The sequence below is a fragment of the Callithrix jacchus genome, chromosome 7, assembly GCF_049354715.1.
Source record: "Callithrix jacchus isolate 240 chromosome 7, calJac240_pri, whole genome shotgun sequence".
Taxonomy (NCBI): domain Eukaryota; kingdom Metazoa; phylum Chordata; class Mammalia; order Primates; family Cebidae; genus Callithrix; species Callithrix jacchus.
The window spans coordinates 118,592,136-118,609,268 of record NC_133508.1 but is presented as its reverse complement, the minus strand read 5'-3'; the positions used below and the strand labels follow the sequence as shown (position 1 = coordinate 118,609,268).

Below are 17,133 nucleotides of genomic sequence, written 5' to 3'. Positions count from 1 at the left end.
GTGTCTCCTTTTTATTCTCCTTTTATTTTCACTTGTATTTTAGTAGCGGATACACCAGTGAGCAGGAAAATAATCACTACACAGATATTGAGAAGGAAAGAAAAAGAAGAGGGGTTTGTAATCCAGATAATTCACAACACAGAGAGCTAACAGAGGCATACCCAATGATAGGATATTAGATTATTAGGGGTGTGCATGTGCTGTATTTTAACACAAGCCCATGGAATCAGCATTTTTCACACTGAAGAAAAATTTTGGCAGTTTAGTCTGAACATTGCTTCTAACAGAACTGGAAAGGCCATTTGAAAACAGTTTAAGCCCACACATCATTTCTTATTTGATCCAGAGAAATAGAAAGTCAAACATTGGTATAAACTGTTGCTACTTTATTTCATTGGCTCCTCCCACGTAAACTAATGAGCACTTATGAGCAGAAAATCCAGCTATGGAAGATCCCAAACCATGCACTATGGTTTTCTTTAGCAGAGATACCAAAAATGATCCCATGTTTAGTCTATATTGTTCAGTTCTGAAATCATTATAGTTTGTGCATTGGGCAGGTAGAGATTAATTTGCGTTTGTAAACGTGCACACCCTTCAGGGCAGCTGTATTTTATGCACGGATGAACAAGGATCTTCTAGCAGCAAACCTATGGAGCTGACTTTCTTATGCCTTCTATATTTTTCAAGCACAAGTCTAAGCACATGAACAGCAGATCGCCAATTTTAAATTGCTCCTTGAACTCATTTTTTAGTTTAATGTTATAATTAATGTGGTTTGTAAGCTAACATTAGGTGTAAACTTTATATGGATATATGTACATATAATTTCCTCAGACGCAAACATTTTTATCAAGTACAGTAAGAATGATTTATATTAACTTTAATACAATGACCCATTTAATAAACAATGCTACCTACTATGAGAAGAAATAAGAAGAAATTTTTAAAAATAAGCATTCCATCTTACAGTGCATCTAGGAGAGATTGCTTATGTTTTTGCTGTATTTTTACAAAAAGGAAAAAACTACGACAAATATGTATTCGATTAGCTTGTATAAGGTTTACTCCATCAAAATTCCTTTGCATCCTATCTTATTTTTACATAATTCTGATGAGGAATATGTAGTGCTGAATTCCTTAAGCAAGCTAGACCTAATGCGTATGATAATGATCACAGCAATTACAAACACAATAGATGTACATTGTCCCAAATGAGATCTGAACTCCTGATTAAAGAAAGACAGGGCCTCTTCCTTTTTTTCCTGTGTGTGTCTTGTGTAACAACCTCATTGTCTATAACTAATAGATAAAAATGCAATGAGGTGAGTCTAATACGACAGATAGTGAAACAAGCAAACAAAATTGCTTACATTTCTGCGTGCTGTGCTAACCCCTTTCTCAGATGATCTGAGCAGCTTTACCTTTTTCTAATTTTGCTAACATCTCACAGGCATGGAGCAGTGTCCCCCTCCCCGTACTCCCCCACCCGCCACCCCCTGCCCCAACCCTCCAGCTCCTCCCTCTCCCATCTTTTCTCCTTCCTGCTGTTTCATTACATTTTCTTATGTGCATACCATCAAGTCCTCTTGGACACATAATCAGATTTGTGCCAGACTATGTTTCTTGGCTTTAATGGTTAGTTAGCTTTCCAGAATACACATGCTGCTTTATACATGCTTTTATTACTGACATCATGAGAATGCATCTCTCCTATGTTTACAATTGGGTGTTCACCCTTAAATAAAAGCCATGAGATCAGGTTTAAGAGAATTGTTGTTTAAGAGAATCTTTGAAAAGCAGAATAAAAACAGCTGTTATCTGCTTGAACCATTTCATTTTCTTTCATGATCTGAATGATAATGATGTGTAACAGTGGGCAGTCTCCAGCTTTCATTATACACCATACATCAGAGCCTCTTTCAGGATGGAATTGGGTCTCCGTTTCGGAGTTCCAACAGGATCTTTTCAACCTCACTTCTAACAGGTGTTGGTGTTTGGGGGAGGGGGTGAAGGGAGAATAAAACACCTTTGCTTGTTTTCCCACTGACCTCCGGATCCAGGAGGCTGGTTTTCATTGCCAATGTGGGTTTGAAAGTCAAACCAGGTCCTTGCTGAAATCTCTCTCGCCAGGAACAGATTATGAATATTTCCACATGTCAAACAAATGAACAATAGGGTGGTCCTTATTAATCAAAGCTCTTCTAAACCAAGTACAGATGGTAGCAATGAATTTCTCTTCCATGAAGATTTCTGAAGCCGGGAGGAAATAGATCTCACAGAAATGCACATTTCTTCCAGAGACACTAGACAAGGAATAAGTAGCTCAACCCAAATGTAACCAAAAAGGAAATGAAACAGAACAATAACAAATAAATAAAAAATTTAAAATACGCGTATTCTCCATGATCCAAACTAGAAGGCTGATTGAGCTTATTTCCATTCAACACTCCCTTATCGCAAGCTGTTCCTGAGGATTCTGCAGCATTTGCCTAGAGACTGACAAGCTCAAATTGGTTTTAACCTCCAGAGTCCCCTTTTCATATCGCAGATGTTGCTGATTGGGGAGCAGAGTTTTGCTTTCCCCAAAGTATGTGATTTCCAGGCTCTGGTGGCATCTACTATTGAGAGCATAACTCCTCTCAGACAACAATGTCATTTGTTATTTTTAATTAACAGAAAAACATCAATAGCAATGTTTGAAACTGCATTGTATTCAAAACTTGAGAGTGAAGAGAGTTAGGGAAGCAATTTTATTTAAAGAACAGCCCAGAGGCTGGATGCATGGCTGTGTTTCTCTGACCCTAGCTGTATTCCCTAAGCCTCTTGGGTGGCAAAAAACTGGGTTGAGAAATCACCTGGGAACAAAGACTCCTTGGGACGTTCTATATCACCAGATGCTACTATTTAGGAAGAGAATATTTAAGATGTTTTAGCAAAATTGGTTTCACTTTTTCACTCAAGATTGGTGCTAGTACGGTCCCATGTAGTCAGTCCTTCAAGGTGAAGGATCAAACGAAGCTAAGATGTCACTCACTTCACACCTTATCTCAAAGTGGTGTTAAACCTAAATTGTATTTGAAAGGTGAAAATTCTGTTGTGAAGCCCTTAACATAGAGGGTATCTGATTTCCACTGATAAAATAAAATTCCATGATGTAAAAACTTTACCGGAGGCCATTCTCTTTTTAGCCTAAATCTTTTATACTGCAGCTAAGAGTGTACTTCCTCTTAATCTGATCTCAGTAAAGAGAGCAATATTCAAAATACTTTAATGTATGGTTAAAGATTTTTCAAAGTCTCCTTTCAAACTTTTTCAACATAATTATAGTAAAGATGGGAAATTTTTCTGCTAATAGATTAAGTATGTGCCTGAAACCTCAGATTAATTATAATCTTTTTCAAGAGGACTAAAATTATATAACTTTTTATGAGGAGATAACACTTTATTGGATTTTAAAAGGAAATGAAATATTCCTTTTAAAGAATATATCGGCATTACGTATAAAAACAATTCCTCTACATGTCATAATTATGATTTCACAATGACTTTTTTGGGGAGGTGTGGAGACTGTCCAACTGATATCTTGTTGGAAAATAAAAGGCCTTATGAAAATAATCTCTATTACTATTTTTAAAATATGAGGTATTTTGTTCAATATATAAAATAGTATTTTTCTCTTTTTATTTCCTTTGTTTTTTTTTTTTTTTTGTCATGCAGGCTGGAGTGCAGTGGTGAAAACACAGCTCACCATAGCCTCCACCTTCCCAGCTCAGATGATCCTCCCATCTCAACCTCCTGAGTAGCTGAGACTGCAGGTGGGCAACACCCCTATGGTTAATTTTTTTTTCTGATTACATACATATATTTAACAGTACAGTTTTACACAGAATGCTAAGAGCACTTTTCTTCATTTTTACAGAAGGGCTTGAAACATACGGACTTTCTATTAGTAATCATACAATAGCACATCCAAACCTAATTCCTAAATAGATGATACATTATAATTTGTTTGGAATTTAAAGGCTTAATGGGAATCATCAGGGGAGGAAAAAGAGTAAGTTTATTTTGCATAACTGACCGAAACATAAATTCAAGAAACAGTAAGCAGAATTTAATATGGTCTCCTGCACCCTGAAGGAGGTGGTGCCCGATTTGGAGGGGTAATTGCTATGTCCAAGTAACCTCCTATCTGGAACTTCTGCGACTGCAGAGTCATGGAATCATCAGTCCCCTTTCTGCCAGACATGGTGCTGCCAATCTCCTTAACTCCATAGCCAGGTCTTTTAGCATCTGTAAAAACGAGTGCAAAATTGAAGCGAGTGCCCTTCCATCTAGCTTCTGGGTAGACTTCTTTTACTAAGCTTGTCAGTTCTTTCAAGATTGCATCCACCCAAGTGTAGATCTGCCACTCGCTGGAGGGGACGTTTCCCCGGAGAACTCATCCACTCGGTGGTGGTGGCCGTTATTGGTGGTGAAGACCTGTGGCAGCAGCGGGCACGTCTTGGACTGTCGATTGGCTTCACTGCCTCCTTCTTAATTTCCTCCTGGGTAGTGCGTGACTCCACCGCCATCTTCCTCCTATGGCCTGCCTAATGTTTTACTTATTCATAGAGACCAGATCTAGCCTTGAACTCCTGCGCTCATGCAATCCTCCCACCTTGGTCTCCCACAGTATTGGGATTACAGGCATGAGTCACCACACCTAGTTTGAAATAGTATTTTCCAATATCCCATTTAGGGTGTTCAGTTCTCTGAATATGTGGCAGTCCATCCAATTCTAAATTAATACAGAATCATTGCCAATGCCAAAAAAGACTTCATTCTTCCCATTTTTTGGTGTGATGTTGAATAAGTGATAGTATCTCAGTGAAACTGACTTTCCCTGAGAAAGTGAAAGAAAACATGCTGCTCCTCAGAGGGGCATTCCTCATGCCACACTTGTATGTATCTAAAAAGGCTTCTTATGGCACCACCATACAATTCAGGGCAGGAGATGAACTCTGTTCCATAAGCAAACACAGTAACTTCCATGTGAAGACAATGAAAGATGAATCCATGTATTAGAACCTCAACACTCTTTAGGAAAGCCTGAAAAATTATTCTAGAATGTCAACATAGCTTTTAGAATTTTTGCTAAAAGCCATGTTTACATTCAATTCAGATATGATACAAAAATCTATAAATATTAATAGTTATCTTGATTTGTCTACTCCTCTGTTGTAATTAAATTAAAGATAAGGAGCTGCCACATAATGTTAGGTGGAATTAATAAGAACATACATGAGAGAAAGAAAGAATAATTTTGATGGAAGAGTCAGGGTAAAAAATGAAAGAAAAGGAAGGAGAGATCTGAATCTCCACCTGGAGAAATGTATTAGTCTGAGGAAATTTGGAATGACTACTCACCAGAATATGGATTAAAAAGTTAACTATATTGAATAGTAATTAACATTTTAAGATGCTTACAACCTACTGAGGATTTTATTCATTGCTTTATACTTATTCACAGTTTTTGAGTACAGTGGCTAAGAGCTTAAATTCTGGGTTTGAATCTGACTAGTTCTTTGACGTTGGCCCGATGGCTTCCTTGTGCCTCCAGCTCCTCATATACAAAATGTGATGAAAAACTCATTAAAAATCCTTCTTCATAGGTTTATTATGAAGATAAATTGATTAAATATTGGGAAGTTCTTGGAACAGTATCTGGGACATACTAAACACTATGCAAGGGTTTATTATACAACATTCTCTTTTGATTTTCACAGTAACTTTCTATGATACAAACCATTATTTTCCTTTTAAAGTAAAGATAATTGGGGCTTCGAAGTTGATTACCTTGCCTAAGATCATACAGCTAGTAGATGGTGGCAAGGGGGTTGGTATTCTGTATATCTGATTCCAATGTCACAGCTTCACTATGCTGTAGAGTGAACTTAGGTTTAACTACCAAGTAAGAAACTGTAATCCGATATTCTGATAAAAATCAAAGGCATTGGCTTCACTGACTACCATCTCTCTCTGTCATCCTAGGAAGAGTAGTAGATAAATGTACAAATATAGATTGCAGAATGTATGTAAATGTGCATTTTGGCGTATCTAATTTTTGAACCCATTTTTCCTTTCCAAGAGTACCCACTTATTGAATTACTTGATAATAACACGACTTTTGATATGCCAACCTAGAGGTACCATCACTAAAGAGGAAGTGTTATGGCCAGCTGCAGTGACTCACGCCTGTAATCCCAGAACTTTGGGAGGCTGAGGCAGGTGGATCACCTGAGGTCAGGAGTTCGAGACCAGCCTGGCCAACATGGTGAAACCCCATCTCCACTAAAAACACAAAAATTAGCTCAGCGTGGTAGTGTGCACCTGTAGTCCCAGCTACTTGGGAGGCTGAAGTTTGAGAATCACTGGAACCCAGGAGGTAGAGGTTGTTTGAAAATGGGTATCTTCTCCACTATACTAAAAGCTCCATGAATGTAAGAATTATTTCTGGTTTGCTTATTCTTTTATCTCTGGCATGTGGAATGGTGTCCAGTATGAAATGAGATAGCCGCACAATGTCTGCCATATTCATCAACAAAAATTTCGGGCCTCTGATGGGCTGTTAGGGGGTGATGGTGGGAGTTTACATAAAGACTGGTGCACATGCATGGCATGTTGGAGGCTGTGAGAACAAGAATGCTCTGTGGACAGTGCTGTTTCAGGGTTGTTTCAAAATAGAAAATATGGACAAAAGATAATACTAAGAAAATGGAAGACAATAGGAAAAAAAGATCAACTTAAGAAAAACCTGCATTGTTTTGTTTCAGAGGAGGGTAGGAAGTTCAGGAGGAATTTTTGTTTTGTTTTTCACAGTATTTGTAGCACCTTTGAGTTGATTCTCTTTCTGAAATCTTATTAAAACAAGGTGGCTATGGTTAGAACCTATAGGTTAGAATAATATATACCAAGAGGGTTGATGGCAGCAGTAATATCACCTTTATATGGTGGATTCTCTTGGTATGTTTCAAAGAATCATCACCCAGTGACACCTGGGTGCAGGAACTCGTATGTGATTAATCAAGGAAGCACCTTCTCTGTTGAACTCTGGAGAGAAGTTTCTGTACCCAGCAGGTGAAATAACATACTGGGGAGCCTGGCAGGCAGAGTGGCATATTCCCTCCTGACCTCAATTTCCCAGCCACGGTGCCGTCTGTTTGTGTGTAAGAGCACTAGGCTAAGAAAAACAGCAAGGATTCTATCAGGATCCCACAGTATAGGGAGATAGTGATCTTCTCATTTAGTCAAGTAAAAAAGGCTTGATTTCAGTGGTATTTGAGGAAGAAGAAAGATAGACTAATTTGGCTACCCATTTTAAAAGAAAGCATGCCATCTGCTAAATCTTTCCTTACCAATTTATGTCCATTTAGTTTACATCTCTTGGAATTGTAAAACAAACAAACAATTACTAATTTTAATCCTTTAGAGGGAAATGTTTATTCTCGTTCTTTTTTTCTCTATGGCTGAACAAGTTATTATCTTTAAGGAGAGGCTGCTTCTAGGTATATAAACAGAATATATACATTTGGGTTTATTTTATTTTGAAGTTAAAAGTTAAAAACGGACACAATTTTGTGGGGTTTATTCTTCTTAATAGATAATCCCCTAATGCATAGTGAGTTTGAACAGGTATCTGGAAATGATGCTCCTTAATTATTTCATGGACAACTAAGATATTTCCTGAGGTTGACTGACTAAAAAAAATTCTCAGAAATCAAGCACTCTTAAAAACATGCAAAATGAGGGGGACAGAGCAAGATGGTCAACTAGAAGCTCCTAGCACTCATCACCCTACAGAGGCTGCCAAAACAACAAATAAACTATATTCAAATACAGTAACTAAAGGACAGTGCCAACATACATCCAAGGAGCTACAGAGACCCTGGAGAGCAAAGAAACTCAGCACGGCCACATAGAGAACAGAAGGGAATACCTGCTCTCTACTACATCTCCCCACAGCTGGGATCAGCTGGGAACCAGAAGGATCTTCTCCCTACAGGGAACAGGTAAGCTAGAGGATCCCAGTTGCCTCAGGCAGAAACTATAGTCTTCAACCTTGGCCAACTATAGGCTTTAGCACTGGGGTCTCCTGCCTCTGTGAACTCTAGGCAGCTGAGGGAGCTGTCTGGATAGGAAGCAGCCCCAAGCATCCCAGAACAGTCTCACCCCTCTGTGCCCAAGCAGAAGTGGTACTGCCTCCTGTAGAAACAATACTCTGGCCATCCAGAGCAAGTACCTTGGCCATCACCCACCTGGTACCAACATTGAAGCATTTTTGCCCAGACACGAGGAAGCTATACCTTGGCTGCCCAGAGTGGCCACAAATCCTAGTACCTAAGCTGAAGTAGCACCTTGCCTCCTAAGGAAATGGTACCTGAGGCATTTAGAACAGTCACACTACTGGGGCTGAGTTGAAGAGGTGCATCATTCCCTGAGAAAGTGTTGCCTTCCTTGGCAGAAATGAACAGCTACGCATCCTAGGGCTGAGTTGATGCAGCACCTCACATCCGTGGGAAACAAAGTGCTGGCTGAGCTGACATCTTATTTTAAAGGCCAAATAACTCTATTACTCTACTTCCCTGGGTTGGACTCACTTCCTAGAGTCTGAACTGCTGAGATACCCTTCTTTCCAGGGAGTGGAGTCATTGCTGTGCTGCTCCCTGTCTCCTGAGGCCCAAAAGGCCGCTGTGTCAGCCATTCTGGGGTACTTGCTGCTGCTGCACCTGGACTAATAGAGTCTAGGATACAGCTGAGCTTCACTGTTTCAGGGTCTAGAGTCAACAGTACATAGCACCTCACCCCCTGTGACCCACATTACCAGTAAGACCAATTTGCTCAGGTTCCTCAACTACAGCCATAGCATGCTCCCCAGGCCCAAACCTCCAGAGCACCCTCTTCCCTAGGGTTGGGCCCATACAGTTCCCAGTCTCCAAGGTAGAATCATAGTTACAATCCAGCTCTTAGCACCTTCTAGGCAGTGCCTTAGAGTCACAGATCCCGGCTCTGTGGGCAACCTACATTCATCTCTAGTACAGACAGCAAACTTGAATCCCAAAGTCCAGGTGCTACTATAGGTTCACAGACTGAGTCTAGGACATGGGCCCCAAAGATGTTTCTAGTGCCTGCACCGGGAACCCAGCACTGCTGCAGCAGCTCGTAGGTCATGTCAGAGCAGACAAGTGGCATACCCTAAGATAAGTCCCTTACTGTGGGGAAATGAGAACAGAAGTACCCCTCAAAGCCATTATCAGTGAGGAACTTAATAACCTATGCTACCAGAACCACTGCCACAGACTTCTACAGCCTGGACCACGGAGGCACACACAGTTATTGCTAATATTGGATATGGCTTAAGAACACCATTCTGTCTACCTGGAAAAATAGTCACTACACCTTTCCCAACCAGCAACTAAAATCCAACAGCAAGTGAAAGTCATTCTCCACAAAAGCTGCTGTAGAAAGTTTGGAAGAAGTTGCTGCTCCACCAGAGGCACAGACATCAACATCAACACAGGGATACAGGAAACATGAAAAAGCAAGGAAATATAATATCACCAAACACACACAATAACTGTCTAGTTACAGATCCAGTGAAAAGAAAACTATGAATTGCTGGAAAAGAAATTAAAAACAATAATCTTAAGGCAATTCAACACATATAAGAAAATACAGATAGATAATTTAACAAAATCAAGAGAACAATTCACAATATGAGCAAGAAAGGAGCAAAGAGACAGATATCAAAAGAACCAAACAGAAATTGTGCAGTTGAAGAATTCAATGAATAAAATAATAGAGAGCTTCAGTAGCAGACTGAACTAAGCAGAAGAATAAATCTGTGAACTTGAAAATGGGTCATTTGAAATTACCTGATCAGAGAAAAAAAGGAAATAAGAAAGAAAAGTACTGAAGAAAGCGTACAAGACTTAGGCAATACCATTGTGTGAACAACTATTTATTTGCATTATGGAGTTCTAGAAGAAAGAGAGATGGAAAAAGGCATAAAAACCCCATTTAATAAAATTGTAGCTGAAAAGTCACCGAATCTCAATAGCGATGTTGACATGGTTTGAATCTGTGTCCCTACCTAAATCTCATGTCAAAATGGAGGAGGGGCATGGGGGGAGGTGACTGGATCATGGAGGTAGATTTCCCCGTTGTTGTTCTCATGATCTTGAGTGAGTAGTTTCTCATGAGATCCGAAGGTTTAAAAGTGTGTGGCACTTCCTCCATCACTCTCTCTTCTGCTTTGTCATGGTAAGATGTGCCCGCTTCCCCTTCACTTTCCACCATGATCGTAAGTTCCCTGAGGCCTCCTAGTCATGCTTCCTGTTAAGCTTCAGGAGCTGAGTCAGTTAAAGCTCTTTTCTTCATGAATTACCCAGTCTTAGGTTGTTTTTGACGGTAGTGTGAAAACAAACTAATACAGATATCCAGATTTGGAAAGCTCAAAGGCCCTCAAATAGATTCAACCCCAAAAGATTCTCTACAAGGGATATTACAGTCAAGTTATCACAAGTAGAAGACAAAGAAAATTTTTAAAAACAATAAGAAAAAAGTATCAAGTTATGTGTAAGAAAATCTCCATTAGATTACCAGTAGATTTCTCAGCATAAGTCTTATAGACCAGGAGAGAATTGGGTGATATATTCAAAGTGCTGAAAGAAGAAATAGAAGGAAAAACCAATGGCTAACCAAGAAATATACTCAGTAAAGTTATCCTTCAGAAATGAGGGAGAAATAAAGTTTTTCGCAGAAAAGCAAAAACTGAGTGAATTCATCACCACCAGAACAGCCTTGCACCACCAGAACAGAAATGCTTAAGGCAGTCCTACATATGGAAGTAAAAAGATGATAATCACACCACAAAAACATGCAAAAGTATAAAACTCACTGGTAAGGCAAATTGATAGAGGAAAAAGAGAAAAGAATCAAACACTTTCACTGTAGGAGACCACAAAACTGCAACGATAGAAATGAGGAAAAAAAAGACACAAAAGCTATAAAAACAACCAAAAAACAATTAATAAAGTAACAGGAGTAAGTCCTCACCTATCAATGTAATCTTAAATGTAAACAAATTAAATTCCTTACTTAAAAGTTATAGACTGACTGAATGTATAAAAATATGACACAGCTTACTTAAAAGTTATAGACTGACTGAATGTATAAAAATATGACACAGCTGTATGCAAAAAACAAACAAACAAAAAAAAGTGTCACCATGTAAAGACACAAATATACTGAAAATGGATGGATAGAAAAAGGTATTCCACGGAAACAGAAACCAAAAGTAAGCAGGGGTAGTTACACTTATAATGGATATAACAGAGTTTAAGTAAAAACTGTAAAAAGAGACAAAGAAGGTCATTATATGAAAGGATCCATTCAGCAGGAGGATATAACAATTATAAAAATATATGCATGCCGAGCCAAGTAGCCAGATATATAAAGCAATCATTATTATCCTAAAGGGAAAGACAGATTCCAGTACAATAATTGTTGGGGACTTCAACATCCCAATTCAGCATTGGACAGATTATCTAGATTAAAAAAATCAACCAAGAAACCTTGGATTTAAACTGTATTTAAGGCCAAATGTACCTAACAGACATTTACAGAAGTGTTTATTCAACAGCTGCAGAATACACATTCTTTTTATCAGCACATCAAACATTTCTTCAGCATAGACCACATGTTAGGCTGCAAAAGTCTCAATAAAGTTAAAAGTATTGAAATAATAACAATTATCTAAGAAAGAAAAGACCTAAATAAATAAAATCAGAAACAAAAAATGGAGACATTATAACTAATACCACAGAAATACAAAGAATTTTTAGAGACCATTATGAATAGCTCTGTGCCAACATGTTGGAAAACTTAGCGGAGATGGTTAAATTCCTGAATGCATACAACCTACCAAGATTGAACTAAGAAGAAATAGAAAACTTGAAGAAATCAATCACAAGTGACAAGATTCAATCAGTAATAAAAAGAAAAGCCCATCAAAGAAAAACCCAGTACCTGATGGCTTCACTGCTGAATTATATCAAAGACTTAAAGGAGAAAGAATACCAATTGTTCTTAAATCTTTTCAGAAAACTGAAGAGAAAGAATTCTTCCAAAATCATTATATGAGGCCAGCATTACTGTAATATCAAAATAAGAAAAGAACACAACAAATGAAGAACACTAGAGGCCAATATCCCTGATAGACATCGATGCAAAAATCCTCAACAAAATACTAGCAGGCCAAATTCAGCAGAAAATGAAAAAATTATTCAACATGATCATATGGAATTTATCCCAGGGATGCAAGGATGGTTCAACATAAACTAACCAATAAACATGACAAATCACACAAACGGAATCCAGGATAAAAATAGTGGATCACCTCAATAGATGCTGAAAAACCATTTGATAAAATTCAGTATCCGTTCATTATAAAACCCCTCAACAAATTATAGAAGGAATGTACTTCAACACAATAAAGACCACATGTGATAAACCCACAGCTAACATATTGAACTGAGAAAAACTGAAAGCTTTTTCTCTAAGAATTTAAACATGGCAAAGATGCCCACTGTCACCACTCTTGCTCAATATAGTACTGGAAGTCCTAGCCACAGGAATTAAGCAAAAGAAAAACAAAAACAAACAAACAAAAAAACGAGAACAACCTAAGAGGGAAGGACTAAGTATAACTTTCCTTGTTTGTTGGAACATGGTCATATATACAGAGAACCCTAAACGCTCCACCAAAAAGCCGTTAGAACTAATAGTTAAATTCAGTAAAGTTGTAGGATACAAAATTAACATGCAAAAATCAATAGTATTTGTATACACCAACAATGAACTAGTGAAAAAAGAAATCAAGAAAGCAATCTCATATCCAATAGTTACGAAATCATTACCTGGGAATACATTTCACCAAGCAGGTAAATACAAGGAGAACTATAAACACTGATGAAAGAAATCATAGAGGACATAAAAATGGAAAGATGTCCCATGCTCGTGGATTAGAATTAACATGGTAAAAATGACCATATTACCAAAAGTGATCTATAGATTCAATGCAATGCAATGACATTGCATAGAAAATAATTCAGATGGAACCAACTACAAGAGACTGTGAATAACTAAAGCAATTCTGAGCAGAAAGGATTGCCAGAGCCATCACACTATCTGACTTCAAAATATACTACAAAGCTAAATAACATGGTACTGGTATAAAAACAGATGCACAGATGAATAGAACAGCCTAAAGAACCTAGAAATAAATTCACATATTTACAGCTAATTGATTTTTGACAAAGTTGCTAAGAACATTCACTAGAGAAAGGCCAGTCTCTTCAGTGAATACTTCTGGGAAACTGGATATCCATATGCAGAAGAATGAAACTGGACCCTTATCTTTCACTGTATACAAAATATAACTCAAAATGGATTAAAGGCATACTTGTAAACACTGAAACTATAAAACTGCTAGAGGAAAACTTAAGGGAAACCACTTCAGGACATTGGCCTGGACAAAGAGTTAATGGAGAAGACCTCAAAACACAGCAAGAATAGACAAGCAGGATTATATCAAACTGAAAAGCAGCTGCACAGCAAAGAAAACAATCCACCAAGTTAAGAGACAACCAACAGAATGGGAAAAAATATTTGCAAAGTATTCATAGGACAAAGGATTACTAACCAGAATATAAAAGGATCTCAAAAAACTAAAAAGCAAAAACCTGACAAACTCCCAAAGAACCTCATTTGAAAATAGGCAAATGAATTAAAGAAGCATCTCTCCAAAAAAAGACATACAAATGGCCAAAAAATATATGAAAAAAATGTTCAACATCACTAATCATAAGAGAGATGCAAATCAAAACCACAATGAGATATCATCTCACCCCAGATAGAATGGCTATTATCAAAAATAAGTGACCGGGGCAGTGGCTCACACCTGTAATCCCAGTACTTTGGGAGGCTGAGATCACTTGAGGCCACGAGTTCAAAACCAGTCTGGCCAACATGGTGAATCCCCATCTCTACAAAAATCACAAAATTAGCTGGGCATGGTGGCACACACCTGTAGTCCTAGCTACTCAGGAGGCTAAAGCATGAGAATTGCTTGAACCCGGGAGGCGGATGCTACAGTGAGCTGAAATCGTGCCACTGCACTTTAGTCTGTGTGACAGAGCAAGACTCATCTCAAAAATAAAAAAGAGACAAAAAGCAACAAATGTTGGTAAGAATGTAGAGAAAGGAGAACTCTGATATACTGGTTGGTGGGAATGTAAGTTAGTGTAGCCATTATGGAAAATAGCATGAAGTTTCCTGAAAAATATTCAACTAGAAGTACCATGTGACCCAGTAATCCAACTACGGAGTACATATATCCAAAGAAAGGAAATCAGTATATTGAAGAGATATCTGCACTCCCATGTTTGTGGCAGTACTATTCACAATAGCCAAGATATGTAATCAACTTTAGAGCCCAATGGCAGATAAATGAATAAAGAAAATGTGGTATATACGCACAATGGAATAATATTCAACCATACAACAGAATAAAACCCTGTCATTTGTGGCAACATATATAAGCTTGGAGGACATCACCTTAAATAAAATATGCCTCAGGCACAGAAAGCTAGATACCATACATTCTCACCCAGATGTGGAAGCCAAAAGAGTTGATCTCATGGAAACAAAGATAGAATAGTGGTTACTAGAGGCTGGAAGGGTACAGGAGGAGGAGAGACAGACAAAGTTGGTTTAGTGGATACAAAATTACAGCTAAATAGGAAGAATGAGTTCTAGTGTTTTATAGCACCATATTGTGACTATAAATAACAACAATCTGTTGTATAATTTCAGATAGAAGAGTGGATAAGAGATTGCTCAATTAGTCAGAATCTATATTAAATAGTAATACATATATAATAAATAATAAATCCTTAACAAGAAATCTATGGCACGCATTATATTCCATAGGAGAAAGTGTAGGGCTACTCAAACTTGGATTTTTTAAAACACAGACAACTATGTAGCATAATTCCATTTTAAAAATAGATATCTACATATAGATGTATGCAGTAAAAGTCTGGAAACAAGTGAAAATGTTTTATATTTTTCTCTGAAAGGTGTTAGAATCATAGGTGATATCTTTTTTTTCTTGTTACCTTTAAATATCAGTAAATTCTACAATAAGCATGTTAATACTTTCATATCCAGAAAAACAATAAATTATTCTCATTCTGGGAGAAAACAGAAAAGAAAAGCAAGACAATGGTGTTAGCATAGTAGGTGTTCAACTATTATTTGGTGGTTGATTAAGGTATGTTAATTATATGGGGCATATTCCTTGTTTATTATCCCCATGCGTTTACTTGGCACGACCCTTCTTACTATTAAACTTTGGCTAGGATTAATGTCTTATATGGTAGCATCCTCCTACCTCCTCATTCACCTATGTAGCTTGTTGGCATTTCTTCCCTGCTGCTAAATTAAAATAAGACAACAATACTTAAGTAATTAAAAAGGGAGAAGAAGCATGTAGAATCTTCTTTGCTTACCAAAATGTTAAGCTGGCATAGGATTTATTTAGCGAGGAATATGTCATCCCTTCCCCAAAATGATAGCAGCAACTGGGGATGTTTAAATATCTCTTGCTGAGAATTTCTGATTTCTAAAATATATAATTGCTGATAGAATTTTTACCATCCAATTTATCTCCTCTCTTATGAGAGAGTAGGGAACTAGTTATATTTTCTTTTTTCCTCTTTTCCTTTGTAATATTAGATCTCCATTGGAGAGAAAAGAACAAACAGCTGGAACTTATAACCATTTGGAAACATCAACAATGTTGAAATTTACACTCTCATGAGCAGATGTTATCAAACAATCAAAAGTGTGTACAAACAATGAAAGAGGAAAGGAATTTTATGGAAGTATGGTTTGGTTGGATGGGGCACAAAAAGTTACAATTATTATTTTTCAGAAAAACACTGTGAATCAATAAGATGAAAGGGATTACATTAGAGCAAGATTTTGCAGAAGATGTTGTAACTCAGTGATAGATACAGTCTGTCCTAGATACTGACCTTATGAAACAAGTATAGTTTTACCCACACTGCATTATATAAGAAAGAGAGGCTGCACTAATAAAAAGAAACTTTGCCAGTTGCCACTCTATTTCCCATTGGATTTCAAGATCATAGTCAAGCACGTATCTCCCTAATACTATTGGGCATGGTCTCTTAATAATATGCTTCCAGCAGAGAGGTTGGGCCAAGTCTTCCATTGCTAATTTATTTCTTGCTTATCTAATGGAGATTGGTTAATCCAAGTATGGCATTTTGGGAGTGGGATTAGACTAATACTACTGTAATATAGATAATCTTTTTTCTTCCTTGGGGCTCTATCTGTCAAGCTGGCTCCTTTGTTAGCATTAGCATGCTCCTCCAGCATAATTTAGCAGAAATTGGTATAAGACTTAGTATCCATAAAACCCTGAGGCGGCAAAGTTACATCGGAAGGCAGGTATAAAACTTAAATATCTCAAATATATTCAAAACCTTCCTCCCGAAATAAACTTTATTTTTATTCATGGTATCCAGACAGGAGGTTTCTTTTTAAGCCCAGAAAATATTGCTTCTTTTTTTGTGGGGGTGGGGTAGGAGAAAGGGTGAGAGGTGTATATTTGGTGCTTTTACACATGGTTTAGAGATAGAAATACTATCCATATTTCAAAACACCCTTTACCTGTGGAGGCAGTACAGTATAATGGTTGACAGTATAAACAAGAGAATTCGACAAACCTGGACTTAAATCGAGCTCGTTAGTTGCAAGTTGTATTACCCTGTGACTGACCTTCTCCCATGCTTCCTGCTCCTCATAAGAAAACTGGAGATAATGCTTGTTATAGAAATTAAATATGGTGATACACATAAAGCGCATAGTAGGTAAAGTATTTATAATGGTAAGGATTTAATGCATGGTAGTACTTAATATTTTTATTATATTAGATGTGGGCATTTCAAAGCTTCATTGACCATAGTAAAATAATTATGTCTAGATAGCTAGCTTCTATTT

General features: G+C 37.5%; 1 protein-coding gene and 1 pseudogene across 3 annotated transcripts in view; both read right to left on the bottom strand.

Annotated features, from left to right (window-relative positions):
* The window catches only part of ADGRL2 (adhesion G protein-coupled receptor L2), a 678,326-nt gene that overhangs the window by 578,246 nt on the left and 82,947 nt on the right, over positions 1–17,133 (bottom strand). The gene's annotated exons all lie outside the window — the stretch shown is intronic.
* On the bottom strand, positions 4,003–4,698 carry LOC100392810 (histone deacetylase complex subunit SAP18 pseudogene; annotated as a pseudogene).